The following is a 10,359-nucleotide window of genomic DNA, read 5'->3' on the forward strand; positions in this document are numbered from 1 at the left end:
CTAACAAACGCCATCCGAGGTACGGATGCTTTAGTACTTCGACTTATTATTATACAGACGAAAGGATTCTGTTTTGGGGATATTCTATATGTATCTTGTTAATGTCGGTTACCAGGTGTTCACCATATGAATGATTTTACCTTAATGCAGACGAGAGGATTCTGCTTGAGGATTATGTTTATAAAAAACGAAATCTTGTGGTCTATTAAAATTATGGAAATGATCGATTATGATAAACTAATGAACTCACCAACCTTTTGGTTGACACTTTTAAGCATGTTTATTCTCAGGTTTGAAAGAAATCTTCCGCTGCATTTGTTCATTTTAGAGATATTACTTGGAGTCATTCATGGCATATTTCAAAAGACGTTGCATTCAAGTCGTTGAGTTCAATAAAGACTAGGATTAATCAAATGACAGATTAGGTCATTTATTGTTGAATATTATGAAATGGCATGCATGCCTGTCAACTTTCAATGAAATGAAAGTTTGTCTTTTAAAATGAATGCAATGTTTGTAAAATGTATCGTATAGATGTCAAATACCTTACAATGTAATCATATGTTATTGTATTCGTCCTTTTGGATTAGGACGGGTCGTCTCACCATCCCTATCAGAGATAATAGAGATTGGTATTCCATTTCTGGAGACAATTTCCTTCAAGTATAGTCGTGCTAACTTCTCCATTTTTTCATCTTCTCTCATTGGCAGAAAGTGTGCTGACTTGGTGAGACGATCGACTATTATCCAAATAGTATCATAACCACTTGCAGTCCTTGGCAATTTAGTAATGAAATCCATGGTAATGTTTTCCCATTTCCATTTCGGGATTTCAGGTTGTTGAAGTAGACCTGATGGTTTCTGATGTTCAGCTTTGACCTTAGAACACGTCAAACATTCTCCTACGTATTTAGCAATATCGGCTTTCATACCCGGCCACCAAAAGTGTTTCTTGAGATCTTTGTACATCTTCCTCGCTCCGGGATGTATCAAATATCTGGTTTTATGTGCTTCCTTAAGTACCATTTCTCTCACATCTCCAAATTTTGGTACCCAAATTCTTTCAGCCCTATACCGGGTCCCGTCTTCCCGAATATTAAGATGTTTTTCTGATCTTTTTGGTATTTCATTCTTCAAATTTCCCTCTTTTAAAACTCGCTGTTGCGCCTCCTTTATTTGAGTAGTAAGGTTAGTACGAATAATTATATTCATAGCTTTTACCCGCATAGGTTCTCTGTCTTTTCTACTCAAAGCGTCGGCTACCACATTCGCTTTTCCCGGGTGGTAACGAATCTCAAAATCATAACATTTAACAATTCAATCCACCTACGCTGCCTCATGTTCAGTTGTTTCTGATTAAATATATGTTGGAGACTTTTGTGGTCGGTATATATAATACTTTTGACCCCATATAAGTAGTGCCTCCAAGTCTTTAATGCAAAAACAACAGCGCCTAATTCCAAATCGTGAGTCGTATAATTTTGCTCATGAATCTTCAATTGTCTGGACGCATAAGCAATTACCTTCGTTCGTTGCATTAATACGCAACCGAGGCCTTGCTTTGAGGCATCACAATATATCACAAAATCATCATTCCCTTCAAGAAAAGACAATATAGGTGCCGTAGTTAACTTTTTCTTCAACAATTGAAACGCTTTCTCCTGTTCATCTTTCCATTCAAATTTCTTCCCTTTATGCATTAATGCAGTCAAGGGTTTTGTTATTTTGGAAAAATCTTGGATGAACCTTCTGTAGTAACCAGCCAGTCCTAAAAATTGGCGTATATGCTTTGGAGTTTTCAGGGTTTCCCACTTTTCAACGGTTTCAATCTTTACCGGATCCACCTGAATACCCTCTTTGTTTACTATGCGACCGAGGAATTGAACTTCTTCCAACCAAAATGCACAGTTTGAAAACTTAGCGTACAGTTTTTCTTTCCTCAGCAACTCTAGCACTTTTCTCAAATGTTCTTCGTGCTCTGGATCATTCTTTGAGTAAATGAGTATGTCATCGATGAAAACAATGACAAACTTGTCAAGGTATGGTCCACACACTCGGTTCATGAGGTCCATGAATAAAGCTGGTGCGTTAGTCAACCCAAACGGCATAACCATAAACTCATAATGATAGTAACGCGTCCTGAAAGCAGTCTTTGGAATATCATCCTCCTTCACCTGCATTTGATGATACCCGCAACGTAAATCGATCTTCGAATAAACTGACGAGGCTTGTAGTTGATCAAATAAGTCGTCGATTCTCAGTAGTGGGTAACGGTTCTTGATGGTAAGTTTGTTCAACTCTCGGTAGTCGATACACAACTTGAATGTACCATCCTTCTTTTTGACAAACAAAAAAGGAGCTCCTCAAGGTGATGTACTTGGTCGTATGAAACCACGCTCTAAAAGTTCTTGTAATTGACTCTGAAGTTCCTTCATTTCACTAGGCGTGAGTCTGTATAGAGCACGAGCTATTGGTGCAGCTCCTGGTACAAGATCTATTTGAAATTCAACGGATCGGTGTGGAGGTAGTCCCGTTAATTCTTTCGGAAATACATCGGGAAATTCTTTTACGACGGGAACATCATTGATGTTCTTTTCTTCGATTTGTACTTTCTCGACATGTGCTAGAAATGCATAGCAACCTTTTCTAATTAGCTTTTGTGCCTTCAAATTACTAATAAGATTTAGCTTCGCGTTGCTCTTTTCTCCGTACACCATTAATGGTTTTCCTTTTTCTCGTACAATGCGAATTGCATTTTGTAACATACGATCTCTGCTCTCTCCTTTTTCAACCAGTCCATGCCAATTATCACATCAAAACTCTCTAACTCTACTGGTATGAAATCATTCTTAAACGTTTCGCTAACCAGTTTAATTTCTCGATTCCGGCATATTTTATCTGCTGAAATTAATTTACCGTTTGCTAATTCGGGTAAAAATTTATTATTCATAGGCGTCAATGGACCACTTAATTTAGCACAAAAATCTCTACTCATATAGCTTCTATCCGCACCCGAATCAAATAAAATATAAGCATGTTTATCGTCAATAACAAACGTACTCGTAACAAGCTCCGGGTCTTCCTGTGCTTCTGCCGCATTAATATTGAAAACTCTTCCGTGGCCTTGTCCATTAGTATTCCCTTAGTTCAGTTAGACACACTAATGCAGACATCGTTCGCTAAGACCATCGCTATGATACCAACTGAAAGGACCCGTTCATATCCATCCGGACGAAGTCCATATCGATTATAAACGATTCACAATAGTTGATTACATCGCGAGGTACTTGACCTCTATATGATACATTTTACAAACATTGCATTCGTTTTTGAAAGGACAATCTTTCATTACATCAAAAGTTGACGGCATGCATCCCATTTCCTAATATATCTAACTATAATTGACTTAATAATAATCTTGATGAACTCAACGACTCGAATTCAACGTCTTTTGAAATATGTCATGAATGACTCCAAGTAATATCTCTAAGATGAACAAATACACAGCGGAAGATTTCTTTCATACCTAAGAATAAACATGTTTTAAAGTGTCAACCAAAAGGTTGATGAGTTCATTAGTTTAACATAAATAATCAATTCCATCATTTTAATAGACCACAAGATTTCATTTTCAGTTCTCATAAATATACGTCCCATGCATAGAGACAAAAATAATCATTCATATAGATTGAACACCTGGTAACCGACATTCACAATATGCATATAAGAATATCCCCATCATTCCGAGATCCTCCTTCGGACATGATATAAATTTCAAAGTACTAAAGCATCCGGTACTTTGGATGGGGCTTGTTGGGCCCGATAGATCTATCTTTAGAGTTCGCGTCAATTAGGGTGCCTGTTCCCTAATTCTTAGATTACCATACTAAAAGGGAGCATATTCAGTTTCGATCATTCAATCATAGAACGTAATTTCGATTACTTGTGTCTATTTCGTAAAACAGTTATAAAAGTTGCGCAAGTATTCTCAGCCCAAAATATAAAGGGTAAAAAGGCAAATGAAACTCACGCATATAAATATTGTAAAACAGTTATTAAAACACTGCATGTATTCTCAGCCCAAAAATGTAATAAGTAAAAGGGAGCAAATGAAACTCACCTAATGTATTTTGTAGTAAAAATACATATGATTATATTGAACAATGCAGGGTTGGCCTCGGATTCACGAACCTATATCATTTGTATATATATTAATATACATTTTTTGCAATCGAATAATTATTTATATGTGAATTTCTTAGTTATTTCATATTCATATTAGTAATATATATATGTTTCATATATTCATTTTGTATATGAAAATAGTAATTTTGTTATGTCATATTTATTAAGTATCTTTATATATATGTATGCATATATATATTTATATATATGTATGCATATATATATATATATATATATATATATATATATATATATATATATATATATATATATATATATATATATATATATATATATATATATATATATATATATATATACATATATATATATATACATATCATTTGTTTAAAAAAAAAATAATAATAGTAATTACAACCATACTAAAATATGTTAAAAATAATAATAATTATAATACATAATTTTATTAATAAAAGTAGTAATGTTTATAATTCTTTTAATGATAATAATAATAATGGCATTAATGATAATAATATTATTTTTACTGTTAATGATTATTATGATAATGATTTTAGTAATTACATAAATATTACTCAGGTGAATAATAATACTTATGTGAATATTAACAGTTCTATTATTCATAACATAATAATAATATCAATATTTATCAAAGTATCAATAATTTAACTAAGGTGATAATTTTCCTGCTAGTGATAATCATGCTAATAGTATTAATAATAACAAGACTAATAATCCTAATTGTAATTTTAATCATGATACTAATAATAACTGATATCTAATATTTATCTTAGTATTAATAATAATAATTATAATACTAAATGATAATACTAATAATAACAATAATGATATTATTATTAATTTGATTAATGATATTAATAATTATTTTATTATTGATTGCACTAATAACATATAACATGGTAACAATAACTAATAACAATAATAATAATAATAATAATTATAATAATAATAATAATAATAATAATAATAATAATAATAATAATAATAATAATAATAATAATAATAATAATAATTTTTTGTGTAAAGAACTACCTCAATATTGCTTTTAAAAAAAATAGTTGCCATCTGCAGGGATCGAACCCGAGACCTCTCGCAAACCCGATACACACACAAACCAGTTGGGCTATTGCCTATTTCCGAAATATTACTGGATTCCTTTTTATTTAACCATCCGTCTAACTGTATTTCTCTTCTTCTTCTTCTAAACATAACCAGTCGACTAGCATAATTTTCATTAAATGATTTTCCAAACAAGACTTAAGACTTGATATATAATTAAAACATCGTGTACTTGGATATTAACTCAACAGCTCGCACAAAAAAAAATTTAAAGGGAAAACAGCCCATGTTCGTCGCTGTTAGAACTAAAAAAAAAATATTGATTTTGCATTTTTATAACGTTTTAGATAAAGGTTATAACATAAAATAGGTTAGGAAACATTCGTTGAAACATTTCAAATCATCAATTTTACTTGAATCGAATCAGATAACACGAATTCGATTGATAGACAAAGTTTGACTTTTATGAAACAAAACTTTGACTCACGAATTTGGCTTTGTTTTGAAGAATTTAGATTGGAAACTTTGCAGTTAGTTTGGAATGGAGATTCCCAACGTATCTGCATTTAAAGATTTTTAAATTAAATAAGAAATCGAGAATTAGCTGTAAGGATGAAAAACAGAGAAAAAAATAAAAATTAAAATAAAAATAAAATGTGTTGCAGTTTTAATTCCCATCTGCAGATGATGAACACTGTAATGGACGAATTTCGTGATTTATAATAGTCTTCTTATATATCCTCTCAAACATCAATTGATTTATAATGGAAAAAGAATATTGACAAGGATCTTTCTTTTAGTACAGAAATATTAGAAAAAAATAAAAAGGAGAAAACAACAACTAATAAATTTTGGTTGTATTTGCATGATATTCGATTCTTAAATCAAATTAAGGACATAGAAAAATTAATCTACAGTTCAAAAGCTACAGGTAATAGATCGTACAATTTATTGAAAATGCTATCGAATATTTGGGAGACAAACACAAAAAAACGAAAAAAAAAATGGGACAAAGATGTTAGCAAAAATTTGTTTCCTGAATCTGATTCTTGTATGTACTTGATATTAATAATTTTTAATTAAAAATACATTAATAAATATTATACTTTTAATATTATTATTATTACTAAAAATAATATTAATATCTAGTAGTATTAATAGTTACTAATGATATTGATAATAATAGAATTAATGCTAATAATAACTAATTGCTTTTATAATAACCATAATTACACAATTTTTAGTAATTTTAGTAATGACAATATTATTATAATAACAATTTATATGATTGAATCTAATATGTTGTTAATTATGTAATACTTATATTATATAATATCATCATTGAATATTTAATATTTATATATTTAAGATATGTTACAATATATTAATTATTAATAGAAATTATATAGATTCATATATTATATATCTATTTATATATATTTATGGTAATAATAACTTAATTATTTTGTTTGTTATCTTACATTTTTAATTCCAATTGATTTATGTATACTTATTAATTTAAATTATTATATATACCCTTATGTATATACACCTATGTATATATGTGTGTGTGTATATATATATATATATATATATATATATATATATATATATATATATATATATGTATGCATGTAATTTTACATAATTATTTACACATTGGTTCGTGAATCGCCGGGAATGGTCAGAAGGGCAAATGCATACATGAACATAGTTCAAAGTTTTCGAGACTCAACATTATAGACTTTGCTTATAGTGTCGAAATTATATAAAGATTAAGTTTAAATTTAGTCGGAAATTCCCGGGTCATCACAGTACCTACCCGTTAAAGAAATTTCGTCCCAAAATTTGAGTGAGGTGGTCATGGCTAACAATAAAAATGTTTTCATGACGAATATGAGTTGATAAATTGAGTTTTATCATTATTGAGTAATATGGATAAAAATAATTCGATTATTCGAAGAGTACGAATGAAATTATCACTAAAGAGTGAAATAGGAAAGTAAAGATTCATCTTAACTTTTGACAGAGTCGGGGTTGAATTCCGGAATTCAAGGGATTTAAAGAAAAATCTTCGAAATCTGAAAGATTTGATTCTTCGACGAGTAAGGAAATTAAGATCTCTATAATTAAATATGGTGATCTGCCTTGATTACTCTTGTCTGATATTTCTACTATAAATTAAGCTCTTCCGTTCCATTATTCTCACCATTCCTATACTTTCTTTCTTAGTTCATACATCCAAAAGATTGTGAAAATGCTTAATCCAGTTTTAATCCTTGATATTTTTCTAATTATCATTTCTGTCATCCTTCTTTTCAATCTTCTACCAGAAAAAATCTGTTAACTTTTAATATAACCTTGGGGTGATACTATTCTTAATTATGCCGTGTCTTTATATTGCTATTCCTATTAATACCCACGGTTTGTAACTTTTGTGTTGTTATTGAGCTTTATATTTTCTCTTATATTTTGGATCTCTTTGCCTTTTTATTATCCTCTCGACCTCTATTAAAGCGAACAACGGTCCAGAATTCATAGATATGAATTTCGAAATGAACATAGTTAATGTTCTAAGAAAGAAATGGTAACAACACGATCTTGATTCATCAAATTACCAGAATATCCGGGAAAGATAGAACTATCAAGAAAATATGTTCTTGATATGTTTATATATCAGATAAAATGTAAGAGTCGTGTAACATGGCACATGATGATGTTATAATCTGTGAATCATCATGTCCCATTTAGAAACTCGGCATGACTTACTGTAATATAATCACGTTGATCAGGTGTCATTATGTTATACTAACTCATGCATCAGTTCCCAACATTACTTCAATAACATTCATATTTTAAGCTCAAAAGTTTACAAAATATAGAAACTAACAGTTTCTATATGATGTAACACTGATATCACGAAGAGATTAATGATTTCAGATAAGATTGGTTATGAAAATATATTCAGAAATATCGATGATATTTATAATGAAAGATATGATAATATCTCGGAATATCTAAGATCAGAGGATGATAGAAACTATTGTCTGCAAGGGTTTAGAGTAAGGAGCAAGATATTCACTAAATACTTTAGAAGACATTGAATCATTTGGATTCTTTGAAGTCAAACTTATTCTTTGTGATTTGTCCACGGCTTTCTTCATAGTTTCGCATAATCTGCTTTTCGGTACTAAATTTTCTATTGAATGTTTCCAATATAATGATACACAGGAAGCACGAAGAGGTATATAATTTCGGACGAGAATATTTATGAAAATATCCTCAGAAGTATCGAAGATATTGATGATGATATTTTGGAATTTCTAAGTTCGATGGTTGATGGAGAAAGATTTTCTGCAAGATTTTAACATGACTTCGGAGCAAGATATTCTCTAAAGATTTCAACGAATCCAGAATTATCTAGATTCTTTGAATATAGGGTATGGTCCTTGTATTTGTCCTTGGTCTCCTTCATGGTTAACTCTATCCGTTTTCCAGTTCCAACGTTTCTGAGCTTTTCTAACATATTATTCTTTATCATCAAACTTCCAACGACTAAGGTCGTTTACGGTTGCCTACAGTTTCTGCTGCTTCATTCAGCTTTTTCAACATTCAGAGTATCGATTCGTAAACTGGGTGCCTTTTCAAAATTTCAGAATTGAAGATCGTAATTCTAGGAGATAATTGTTATATGTATACATATAACTATTGATGTAGAAATGCTACGAGGTTCGAAATACTGATTGCTGATTCCCGATAATTGGTATGGCATTTATTGTTACAGGGTATAGATGAATACAAGGTGGGGTTCAGTGAATATAATGATTTTTTAGAAAGTCCAAATTCATTGAAGTTGCTGGTAATTTTACTGCTAATGTGGTGAAATATAAACGGTTCTCCGGTAACGATGATGAAATAACAACGTATATATCGAGGTTATAATAAGGCTAATCTGAATGGAAGTTAAAGTTGATTTGTTGGAGCTGTGACAAAATTGGCTAATTTGAAAAAGGATTGTAAAGTTATTTTCGGTAATAACAACACCAAAGGAGCTAGTACAGATACGCGTTAAACGATTACTCAGTTTTTGAGAGTTTTTAGGTGCATAACTATATGCATCGATCTTTTCTTTCGTAGATGAAGTGCGGTTGGTTCATCCTCTCGATTGAGGTGTTTTCAAGAATCATGAAAGGTTTGAACGCAGATTGTAATCGTCAAGATACAAATGAGGTTTAAGATGAAATCAAGTGGAAAACTTGAAGATTTGTTTAGTTTCGTATGTTATAATCAATATTTTAATTCATTTTAATTGTCCAATGTTGGTAGTCCACAGTCGATAGTCCATGGTTGACAGTCCAATAATTCATATATAGTTTAATATATAATATTCGAATTAATTAATACGTATCGTGACCCGTATACATTTCAGACTCGATCACAACTCAAACTATATATATTATTTTAGAATCAACCTCAACCCTGTATAGCTAACTCATGCATTACTGCATATAGAGTGTCAATGGTTATTCCAAATTATATATATAGATGGGTCGATATGATATGTCAAAACCTTGTATACATGTCCTGATATTTAAAGTGCGTAAAATAATTAACAGAAATTAAATGACGATAAATAAAGTGCGTAAAGTAAATAACAGAATTTAAATGACGATAAATAAATTGCGATAAATAAAATGTAATCAGTTAGCTAGGAACAGTTAGCTAGGATTTTGTTAGCGTGGATCTTAACAACATTTCAATTAGTTAATTCGTTTGTTTCTAACAAATTTTATTTTGTCCAATGTTTTCTTCATTATGCCACTTGTTGGATTATGATAAATCAAAATCCAAATATGAAATTGAATAAAAATAGTTATTCTGCAGTGAACGGATTCGTATCTCTGTGGATGTAAATAGGATAGTAAATGACTGTTGAATCAGGTTGGAAGATTGTACAGTATAACATGTTAATATGAAAGCTAAATATTTCCTCGGGTATTACCTACCCGTTAAAATATTTTCACCATTAACGGTTTGTACAAAAGAATTTTTAATTACAATCTTTATGAAAACATATATACATATATATTTTCTTTAGATATAATTATGGATTTA

This window comes from Rutidosis leptorrhynchoides, chromosome 3, assembly GCF_046630445.1.
Source record: "Rutidosis leptorrhynchoides isolate AG116_Rl617_1_P2 chromosome 3, CSIRO_AGI_Rlap_v1, whole genome shotgun sequence".
Classification (NCBI taxonomy): Eukaryota; Viridiplantae; Streptophyta; class Magnoliopsida; order Asterales; family Asteraceae; genus Rutidosis; species Rutidosis leptorrhynchoides.